The sequence below is a fragment of the Echinops telfairi genome, unplaced genomic scaffold (assembly GCF_000313985.2).
Source record: "Echinops telfairi isolate 266 unplaced genomic scaffold, ASM31398v2 ScPeMD7_7420;HRSCAF=8458, whole genome shotgun sequence".
Lineage (NCBI taxonomy): Eukaryota > Metazoa > Chordata > Mammalia > Afrosoricida > Tenrecidae > Echinops > Echinops telfairi.
In genome coordinates this window covers 3,330,294-3,341,668 of record NW_022111320.1, presented here as the reverse complement: position 1 = coordinate 3,341,668, position 11,375 = coordinate 3,330,294, and positions in this window count along the sequence as shown.

Genomic DNA, 11,375 nt, shown 5'->3' with positions numbered 1-11,375 from the left:
GTCATTTTAAAGATATAATAAAAGAAACTTTCATGCCAAATTAAATATATATTTGCAAAATTAATTCTTAATCGAATGTGAAGACTGTGTATGCATGTAAGATGAGGTGATTTCTTTTAAGTATTTGTGTTTTGGGTGTATTATTTTTACTTTTTCAGCTTTGTCAAACATTTATCAAACTGATTTTAGCTTAGTGCTATTTTTCATAAAAATAAAAATATTAATAGTTAAAAAATGAATACATAAAGCTTGATATCCTAGGTGTTAGTGAGCTGAAATGGTCTGGTATTGGCCCTTTTGAATCTGATCGCCATATGTTTTCCTATGCTGGGCAGGATAAATTCAAGAGACATGACATTGCTTTTGTCATCAAAAAGAACCTTTCAAGATTTATCCTGAAGCACAATGCTGTCTGTCATAGGATAGCATTCTTTTTGTTTGTTTGAGATGAATTTCTCTGTCACTGAAGACTCTCAGTCCATTTCAGTCTTACTTTCATTCCTTTTTTTAGCCACTCAGACCACGATTTTGAGGGATTAGAGTCTGGAGGGATATATATTAATGACATCAATCTCAAGAAATTAAATCATCTACAATATCCTGTTATAGCCTCCACATATGTGGCTCCCTTCCTTTCCCTTCCTCCTTCTCCCTGCTCTCCTCAATATGGTATCCCTGCCCTCTCCCTCTTCTGGAGTCTCTGTCCCTAGCTTCCTGCGAGTCATCAAAGTCTTGTCATTTGGTATAGTAACCATGTTTCCTTTTCTTTTTTCCCCCTTGTAATAATGGTGTTATTAAATGTTTATCTTTGTAAGATTGACTAAGTTTGCTAAGTACAATGTCTGTGTCTTGTACTGCTTAAGAGTGTTGTCATTGCTTTTCATTGGTGTGTAATATTCCATAGTATGAATGGACCAGAGCTTGTCTGTCCATTCCTCTGCGATTGAGGTTTTTGCTTCTCTCCATGTTTTTGCTACTATCAAAATTGCTGTAATAAACATACATGTGCATATGTCTGTTTATGTTGTATTCTTTATTTCTTTACTCAGTAAAGAGATTGCTGGATCATAAGGTACTGGATTTAGATTTTTTAAAGGAAGTGACATACAGAATTCCATAGTGGTTATCCAGTTTTACAGCCCCACAGCAATGTAAGAAGCATTTTGATCTCTCCATATCCTCTCCAACATGTACTAATTTCTGTTTTATTGAATTTTAATAAAAGTGTCAGTGTATGCTGCTATCACATTATTGTTTTAATTTGTATTTTTCTTATTACTAATGAATGTGAACATTTCTTCATATGGTTGTGAGCCACCTATATGTCATCTTTGTCTGTACATTGTACATTTGTATGTACATTGTCTATTTATGTCTTGTGCCCATAGGATAATATCTGTATTCATATAAGGCAGTTCAGTTAATACATCTATTATCCATATTTACATACCAACCACCTAAGCTAATGGTAAAGAAATTTAAGAGTACTGCCAACTTCTTCAGTCTGAAATTAATCAAAAATGCAATCAAGATATATTGAGAGTTATTGGCAACTAGAATGCAAAGTTGGAAACAAAGAGGAAGGAATAGTAGTTGAAAAACTATGACTTGGGTAATAGAAATGAAGCTGGCAATTGCATGATCGAATGTTGCAGGACCACCAGCCTCTTCATTGAATACACCTTTTTACAACCACATAAACAGTGACTGTACACATGGACCTTACTAGACGGATTACACAGGGATCAAATGGACTACATTTGTGGGAAAGGATAAAGAAGCTCAATATCATCAGCCAAAATGAGTGAGAGCATGACCATGGAACAAACCATCAATTGCTCATATGTAAGCTCAGGTTGAAATTGAAGAAAGATAAAAATAAAAAGAGCCAAGATATAACCTGGAGCATATCTCTTCTGAATTTTGAGAGCATTGCAAGAACAGATTTGGCACACTGAACACTACTGGCAGAAGACCTGATGACCTGTGGGATGGCATCAAGACCATTATATGCAAAGAACACAAACTGTGACTAAAGACAAGAAAGAACGTATCAAAGTGGGTGCCAGAAGAGACTTCGCAACTTGTCCTTGAATGTAGAGTAGTTAAAATAACTGGAGGCAATGGCGAAGTAAAGGTCTTGAGCAGAACAGTTCAAAGAGCAGCTTGAGAAGACAGAGTCAAGTATTGTAATGAAATGTGCAAAGACCTGGAGCTAGAAAGCCCAAAAGTAAGAATTCATTTAGAATACCTTAAGCTGAAATAATTGAAGAAAAAATTCAAGCCTTGAATTTCAATATTGAGGGATGCTATGGACAAAATATTGAATGATATATGAGACACCAAAAGATGACAGAAGGAATACACAAACCACTGTTTAAAGAAGGACTGGGCAGCGCTCAACCATTCCCAGAGGTACTATGTGCTCAAGAACTGATGGTTCTTCAGGAAGAAATTCAAGCTGCACTGAAGGCATTAGTGAAAAACTCGTCTCCAGGAATTGATGGGATGTCTCTGGAACTATTTCAACAAGCTGATAAGGCACTGGAAGCACTCATTCATCTATGCCGAGAAACTTAGAAGGCAGCTACCTGGCTCCACTAACTGGAAGAGATCCATATTTGTGCCTATTCCAAAGAAAGGTGACCCCACAGAATGTGAAAATTATAAAGTAATACCACGTGCAAGAACAATTTTAGAGAAGATGATTTAACAATGGCTATAGCAAGCGGTACATCAACAGAGAGCTCCCAGAAACTTGAACTGGTTTCAGGAGAGGACTAGCACAGGAATGTAATTTCTGAGGTCACATGGATCTCAGCTAAAAGCAGAGACTATGGGAAAGATAGTTATTTATGTTTTATAGGCCATGCAAAAGCATTGGGCTGTGTGGATCATAATAAGCTAAGTATAACATTGAGGAGAATGGGAATTCCAGAACACTTCATTGAGCTCATGCAGAACCTGTACATGGATCAAGAGGCTGTCTTTCAAACAAGGGAATACTGAGTGATTTAAAATAAGGAAGGCTGTGTGTCAGGGTTGTATATTTTCTTCATACTTATTTAATCTGTATGCTGAACAAATAATTTGAGAAACACGATTATGACATCAGGATTGGAGGGAGGATTATTAACAACCTGTGATACGCAAATGACATAACTCTGCTTGCTGAATGTGAGGAGGACTTGAAATACTTGCTGATGAAGATTGAGGATTGCAGCCTTCATTAACAATTTCTTACTTCATATAGAGAAAACAGTAATCCTCACAACTGGACCAGTAGGCAACATAATTAAAAAAAAGAATTAAAACAATACAAATGGAGAAAAAATTGAAATTTTCAAGGATTTTATTTTGAGGACTAAGGTGCACCTGACCCAAGCCATGGCATTTTCCATCGCCTCATATGCCTGTGAGAGCTGGACAGCGAATAAGGAAGACCACAGAAGGTGTACAGATTAGTGCTCAAAGTGAGACCCTTGTGCAGCACAGTTGCCCGAGTGCACTATGTTGTTTGAACTCTTGACTGCTGCTTTCATGAGTATTGATTATGGATCCAAGCAAAATGAAATCCTTGACATCATCTCTGACACAGAGCAGCTAGTTCCTTCCATACTCGCTCTACAGAGTTGGAGTCAGAAAAGTACAGAGCATGGCAGTGGGACGTGAACTTGTCCTTCAGATACTTTCTGAGTCAGGAGGTAAGTGATTTCGGATTAAACATCCAAAATGGGGCCTTGCACCTGTACTGTGTGAAGGTACCTGGCATCTCCAAGAGGGACATCTAGATGTGGAAGTGCCCGCCATTGAGTCTCTTTCTTCGTGGAGCATTTCCTAGGCGCAGCATTCTGGGGGGTTCATTTCAAGGAGTGTTGGCAAAATGATACCATAGCAAAGCCCACTGAAGTTTTAGGAAGTCCTAGCAATCCCAGAGGTCTTTGTGAGAGGGACTGGTTTCTGAACAACAGGCTAGCAACTCATCCCAGTTACAACTTACTTCCTAATCACTGATGAGGAGTAGGTTATATGGATTATCCAAGAGGAGAGTTTTCCTTCGTATTTGTAAAAGATGAATGACTTAGTATCAAATCTTCCCGTTGGATTTTGTGAAAACATAGCAGGAAGTATCGGAAGAGGCTACGAAACAGTTGAGCAGCATTTAAAATGTTTTTTAAAGTACTATTTTTGGATGATTTGAATGGCACAGGTCCTGGTTACTCTCTGTCTCTTCTCATGGGGTACTATCTCTTACTGCAGAGGGACATTCCGCTCTTCAGACAATTCTTCTGCCTGTCACCATGTGTGGTACAGCCCATGTGTGATCTCATAAACAAGGAGGGTCTTGTAAGCACCCCATGGAACCCCTGCTCTGCTTTCATTGCTCCAGAAGAAAGAGGAGAAGAATGTAATCCCTTCTGAGAAGTCCCTTTACATGAAGGCTGTTGGCAGCTTATGGCCTCATACCTCCCAAACGTAGGAATGTGCTCAGAGCAGTCAACCTTGGGAAACCAAAAGAGCATCATTTGCTTAATAAGCAGGAAAGGACGTGGAGAAATGGAGACCTCAGAGAGGGCAGGGGAAGAGAGCTGTCGCATCGACGGGTTTGCAACCAGTGCCACAAAGCAAAATGTGTCTGAACCGTTCAATGGAAAATGAATTGGCTTTGCAAACTTTGCCTCACATCACCAAAAAATATGAAAAATAGAACTCCAAATTATGTTTGACTGCAAATTGACGTTACCTTTTATTGCTTCAATTAGATAGGTGGGTGGCCATGGCTGGAGGTCTCACCCTTGGAAGAGAGAGGTGGTACTCTTCATTTCAATTGCTGGAGCACTAGTCCTTTGCACACACACATGCACACACACATATCACTTTATGATTCTCTTGAAAGCTATGGACTTTCTCCATAGGAAAAACGCACAGAACTGGGGGACTCATAAAAGTCTTGTTTGTTTAAAGCCGGAACCTTTTGCGTTTAGAAATATGCTTTGTGTTTCAAAATAGACTGCCACTTGCTTTATTTCCCCAAAGGGAACATTAGACTTTTGCATTAGGAAAGCAGATTGCGGGAATATAGGGTCTTTCTCAAGGAGCAATTTTTGCTACCTGCATATTGGGACTGACTACTTTATGTTCTGTCCCCTCCACCCCCACCCACCCTGGTTTGGGCTGGAGGCTTGCTCTTGAATTAGGTAAGCCCGACTCTGTTTCTTCTCCTGGGAGAAGGAAATTGCTCATTGAAAGACAGAACTCTGGTTAAAGATTCATTTGCTTTTGTATTTGAGATAATAACCTAATACATTATAGCCGAGAAGATTTGGATTCTCCTGTCAGAGCAAGGCTAGAGTACTAAACTATGACCGCGTAGGCTTGAAATCATACTGTTCAGTTGTTTCTGAAAGAGTATATATTAACCACACCTTTCCAAGTGTCTGCCAAGGAATGGCAGGAGGAAGCATAATTTACAGGACTCAAAACCATTTTAGAAAAAGTGAAAGGCTTACAAGCAGGAGAAAACATTTTCAGGGACTCTTTGAGCCGGCACAAGCTCTTCTTTCATGGGCCACTGAAATGCGTTAAGTCTCAGGCTTCCCTGGCCTATACTTGGCATATGCGTCCTCTACAAATGAGAGCTACTTATGATGTGAAATGGAAAACGTAAAGAGAAATGTCTAGAGGGCAGGAATGGGCACGGTTGTCTCATGTTTCAAATGCAATTAAGCCTGCATTAATACGTTGCAACAGGTAACACGTAAACTTGGCAAAATTTAGACAGAGGAGCACAATGTGGCCTAAGAAGCGAGTGATTTTATTCTAGTGTTTAATAAAATATCTCTTTGAGACACTGTTGAATCCAAGACAGATCGGAAAGAACCCGGAATTAGAAGTTAATGCTGGAATAAGATGAACTAACTACAGATATAGAAGTGAAACATAGAACAAGTAATTTCTATCACTTTGTTTAATTCCTGGAAAAATGAAAGCTTCTTGTGTAAGTTCTTTATAATACTTTAAAGAGATTTTGTGCAGCAGATTTACCTACCGAAACTTTGATCTCTTGCCTGCTGCTTCCATGAGCGTTGATTGTAGATACAAGTAAAATGAAACACTTGACATCTTTGATTTCCCCTCCATTTATCTCGATGCTGTCTCTGGTCCAGTGGTGCAGGGTTTTGTTTTCTTTCCATTGAGCTGCAATCCATACTGAAAGTGAAGTCTTTGAGCTTCATCAGCCAGTACCTAAAGCCCTCCTCAGTTTCAGTAAGCAAGGCTGTGTCACCCGCTTGTGGCTTATTGTTAATAAGCCCTCTGCCAACCCCGATGCAGCAGTCTTCTCAGAATCGCCAGCTTCTCCCAGTATTTGCTCAGCCCGCAGAGGAATAAATGTGGTGAAATGATACAACGCATCGCTCCTGAGTTTAAATCACGAGGACCCCTTGTTCTGCTTGAATGACTGCCTCTTGGTCCATGTGCGAGCTCCGCACGGGTCTGTCTCCACATGAGCACAGTAAGCATTCTGAACTTCCCATTTTTCAGTTTTCCATACTTTGTTATGATCTATACAATCAAATGTCTTTTCATAGTCAATAAAACACAAGTAAATATTGTTAGACTCTTATCTGTTTTCAGCTGAGATCCGTCTGACATCAGCAATTAGCTCCTTTATCCATCTTGAATTTTTGGCAACTCCCTGTTGATGTACGGCTGTAACCATTGTTGAATGATCGTTAGCAAATGTTTACTTGCATGTGATAGTCATCATGTTTCTGCATTCTGTTGCGTCACCTTTCTTTGCAATGGGTACAAATATATATTTCTTCCAGTCAATTGGTCATGTAGCTGCCTTCTTCAAGATTTGTGAACCTTTTTCTCTATAAAGTAGTCAGAGTTGTTCCATTGCTCCTAAGAACCTGACAGGTATAATTTATACTCACTTATCATATTTTATGTTCCCAGCGAGTGTATAGTCCTTTATAGATGTGATCAGATTATGAAGAGGAGAACCCTGCTTAGTGGCCATACTCCAAAATAAACTCACTCTCATAGAGTTAATACTGACTCTCATTGACCCCTGGTGGGTTTCTGAGACTAACTGTTTGCAGGAGTAGAAAGGCCAGTCTTTCTCCCAAGGAACTACTGGTGGTTTCGAACTGCTGACCTTGTGGATCACAGCACAATGCATAACCACTACACCATGAGGGCTCCTTTAAGTGACCACAGTGCTATGATTTTTCAACCTTTCAATGCTGTCATAATTATCTGCCCTACAGAGATCATGTTGAAAAACATCACAAACTTAATGTTGGTGCTTACAACAACGTAGTTTACCATTGCCCCTGGCTCATGTTAAAGAATATCATTCCAGAACCAAAAGTTACCATTGTTTCCAAGAAAAAAGATACATACCTACCAATCAGCAAAAGCTAAGAATCAGGTAAGAGTAAGGGAAATAAATCTCCCAAGGTTTTTCCAAGTCAGGGTCCTTAATCCAGGATGCACATTAGAATCTTCTGGGGAAGTCTTAGCAGGCCTTCAAGCCTAGACCCCAAACTTGATGCATTGAGGTATCAGAATTTCATGTGATTCTGATGTGCAGCCGGGCTTTTGACACACTCCAAAGGGAACTTCTTCCCTCCCTCTAAGCCCTGGGTGCGGTTTCAGTATCATGTGTAGAGAGAGGGACTATTGACTTCTTCTCTGTAATTTATATTCCCTGAAATAGCGCTGACCTTTTAGACTCCTGTATCATATTGCCTTGCTATCAGATTCTGTTAAATCGGGCGCTATCACTGACAGGTCCACTTATACCTTTGCTGCGTTCTAGGTTTCGGCCTGCTGAGTAGTTCGCTCTGCATGCTTATCTGCATATGATAAAATTCTATTTATTTTGCAAATTTTGACTGAGGTCAGTTTTTCTATACATTTGTCCATCTTTCAACTTCAAAATGGGGTCTTTAGGCAGTTTATATAACTGCATTTTATGTGTGTGTGCTTTAAAGCAGAAGAATATATTATTCTATTTCATTTTAGAAGTAAATTCATTCTCTGTTTAATAAGGTACTATTTAAAATGTGTCGGTGTACTTTTTATAATGATTGACTTTAGTTGCTTTGCCAATTTAGAACTTGGGTTTAGATAAAAAATTAAATATGCTTGAATTCTCATTACACAATTTTGCATACATCCAATTAAATTTTATTAATTAGCCTTCTGCCATCATGAATGTTTAAATATTGTGTGCTCAGGCAAAGTCACTATTAACTTCTAGCTATTCATATTGTCAATTATAATAAGGTTTTATTTGCTATGGAGATCTTTAAAAATAGCATGTGTGGGTAGATATGTATGTGTATGTGTGCACATGCATTTACCTGCCTGTGTATGTACATACTAACATATGTGCTGTTATTGTGTTCTGTTGAATCACTTCTAACTCATAGCAACCTTCTGTGATAGAACTTTCTCATGGGGTTTTCTTTCCTTTGTTTCTGTTTTTGAACATTTTATTATGCTTTAGGTGAATACATTAATTTTCCATTCAATAATTCACATATGTATTATTCCACGACACTGATTGCAATCTCCGCAATGTGTTAGTGGTCTTTCAGTTTCTACTCTTGGCTCCCTGTTTCCACTCATCTGGAATCCCTACCCTTTCTTGCTTTGGGGGCACATGTTACCCATTTGGTCTCATGTAGTTGATTGTTGTAAGGAGTATATTATTAATTGGATATTATTTGAGTGAAAGATGGCCTTCCGATATGGCTTCAGTTCCATGGTAGAAGTATGATTTAGGGCATTCGTTTTGGGGGCTCCCCCCCTAAAACAAAGCAAGTCTGGTCTTTTTTATGAATCTGAACTTGGTCTTCATTTCACAATGCAGCGGTCTGTAGTGGTAGTCAGGGACCATCGAGTCTTTCTGGTCTCAAGCTAGAGGAAGTGTGCTTCACGTGAACCTTTAGTCCTTCAGACGAATTGCTTCCATGAGTCTTTGGTTTTCTTTACTATCCTTGCTCTGGGAGGGAAATGACTAACAGTTGAATCTCAGATAGCTGTTTATAAGCTTCCAAGGTCCTGGAAGTGTCAGACCTTACCTTACCTTTTACAGCTGACCAAACTAGGGTGTGAATCATTGTCTCTCTGTTCTATGCATCTGCATGTCCTCCAAGACTGGCTCCCCAGGGTTTTCTGGACCGTGACCTTTATGGGAGACGATGGCCATGCCCTTGTTGGAACCTTCACACTTTCTGTTAGCCGCCACGCACGTCACCACTGTGCCTCAGGGCCCTTCTATGTACACGTACATCATTTTCCTCTTTTTAGCTGCTGGCTAGCTCCATCTTAACTGAATGTGGATTGAGGTATAATTTTAAGATTTACCATTTAATTAGAAATGTTTGAAGGAGAAAAGTTATCTATCTTCAACACTGAAGTGATGAAAATGAAATCTGTTCATATTTAGCATTTAACAAAAATCATAAATTCCGACTCAACAACTCATGTTTTCCAAAATTTACATAGAGCACTATGACTTTGATTGAACATTCATCCCACATTTGTAATAGAATTTCACAGAATCCATGTGAGCTTTTCTTCTTTTTAATTCAAAATACGAAAAATTCAGAGACAATTTGTTTTCAATTTATACTTCTGCATAGATGGCTTTTCCCACCTTCTGATTAAATGTTTCACAGAAGCAAGATGTTAGTCATGATAGGAAATCTTCAAGAATTATCAAAATGTTAGAAATCAAAATAGCTTATACTTAACAGCACAGGTAGGATTTAAGAGAATACTCGGTTAGTTTTACAGTGACCCCCCACCCCCTAGGAAAGTGAAAAGCTTTACAAGCTTATGTTTAGTTTTTCTCAAAGTACACATCGCCATCACATATTTTGGATCATTGTTATGCAGTTAATATATGTTTCCTTCAAGTACAATGAGGTGATATGTTTCTTGAAGATTTAGATTATGTCTACTTCAACATTTCTTCACCTAGATGGTGAGTAATATCTTGCCTACTTGTTAGGGGTTGAATTGCGTCCCTCTTCCCTCCCCCCCCCAAATATGTCATAAATTCTAATCCTTATCCTTGCACCTGTGAATATAGTCCTGCATGAGAATGGGTTTCTGTCTTATGCAAATGAGGTGGAATTGAAGACTAATTACATATATCCCAGTGAAGTAATGTTGCTGTGTTTCACTGATTCCGAGATGGACATTTGTTTCACATTTATCATCTCTGAATCTAGATGGGTTTTATAGTTGATAATGTGCCAACAGTGGGTTCTGTGCTAGAGTTCCCTTCCTTAGAGAAACATGAAATGAAAGCCCATCTTATAATCAAGAGTGACTTTGGTTCAAACAAATGTGGCATTTATCTTCCCTTTTATCTGGAAAGAATTTGAAACAATTCACTGAGATGCATGCAATCAATAGACTTAATCTAAGCCATAGACGGAGTCAGTTTCGTGTGTTGCTGTTGTTACGGGCAGCACGTGGGTTCTGACTCACATGGACCCAAGGTCCAACGGAATGAAGCACTGCCCGCTCCTCCGTCGTCCTCACCATGGTTGCTCTGTGTGCGCCCATTGCTGCAGCCAGCGTGCCGGTCCCTCTTGTCCGGGGCCTTCCTCCTTTCCCTTCCTAGGCGCGATGTCCTTCTCCAGGGACTGGTCTCTCCCGGCAACAGGTCCAAAATAGGTGAGTCAAAGTTCACCATCCTTGTCCTTTGCTAAGGAGCATTCTGTGGTACTTTCCGTATCTTCACCAATACTGTAATTAAGATGCTTGGATTGTTCTTTGTCTTCCTTATCCAATTTCCAATTTTCACACAATGAGACAGTGGAAAATATCATGGCTTGGGTCAGGCACACTTAATCTTCAAAGTAGCACTGGCATTTTAACACTCTAAAGAAGTCTTGTGCAGCAGATTTCCCAATTGCAACTCATTTTTCCATCTTTTGACTGCTGCCTCCATGAGCGTTGATTGTGGATTCAAGCAAGAAAAACAAAATCCTTGACAACGTCAATCTTTTCTCCATTAATCACGATGTTATCCGTTGGTCCAATTGTGAGGATTCTGGTTTTGTTTGCATTGAATCATAATCCATGCTGAAGGCTGCAATCCATGATCTTCATCAGCAAGTGCTTGAAGTCCTCACTTTGAGCCAGCAAGGTGTGTCATCTGCATATTGAAGGGTGTTGATGGGCCTTCCTCCAGTCCTGATGCCACGTTCTTCTTCATACAATCCAGCTTCTCTGATGATTTGCTCAGTATACAGATTGAATAAGTATGATAGAGGATACAACCCTAATGCACACCTTTCCTGATTTTAAACCGTGCAGTAAGCCCTTGCTTTTTTCCC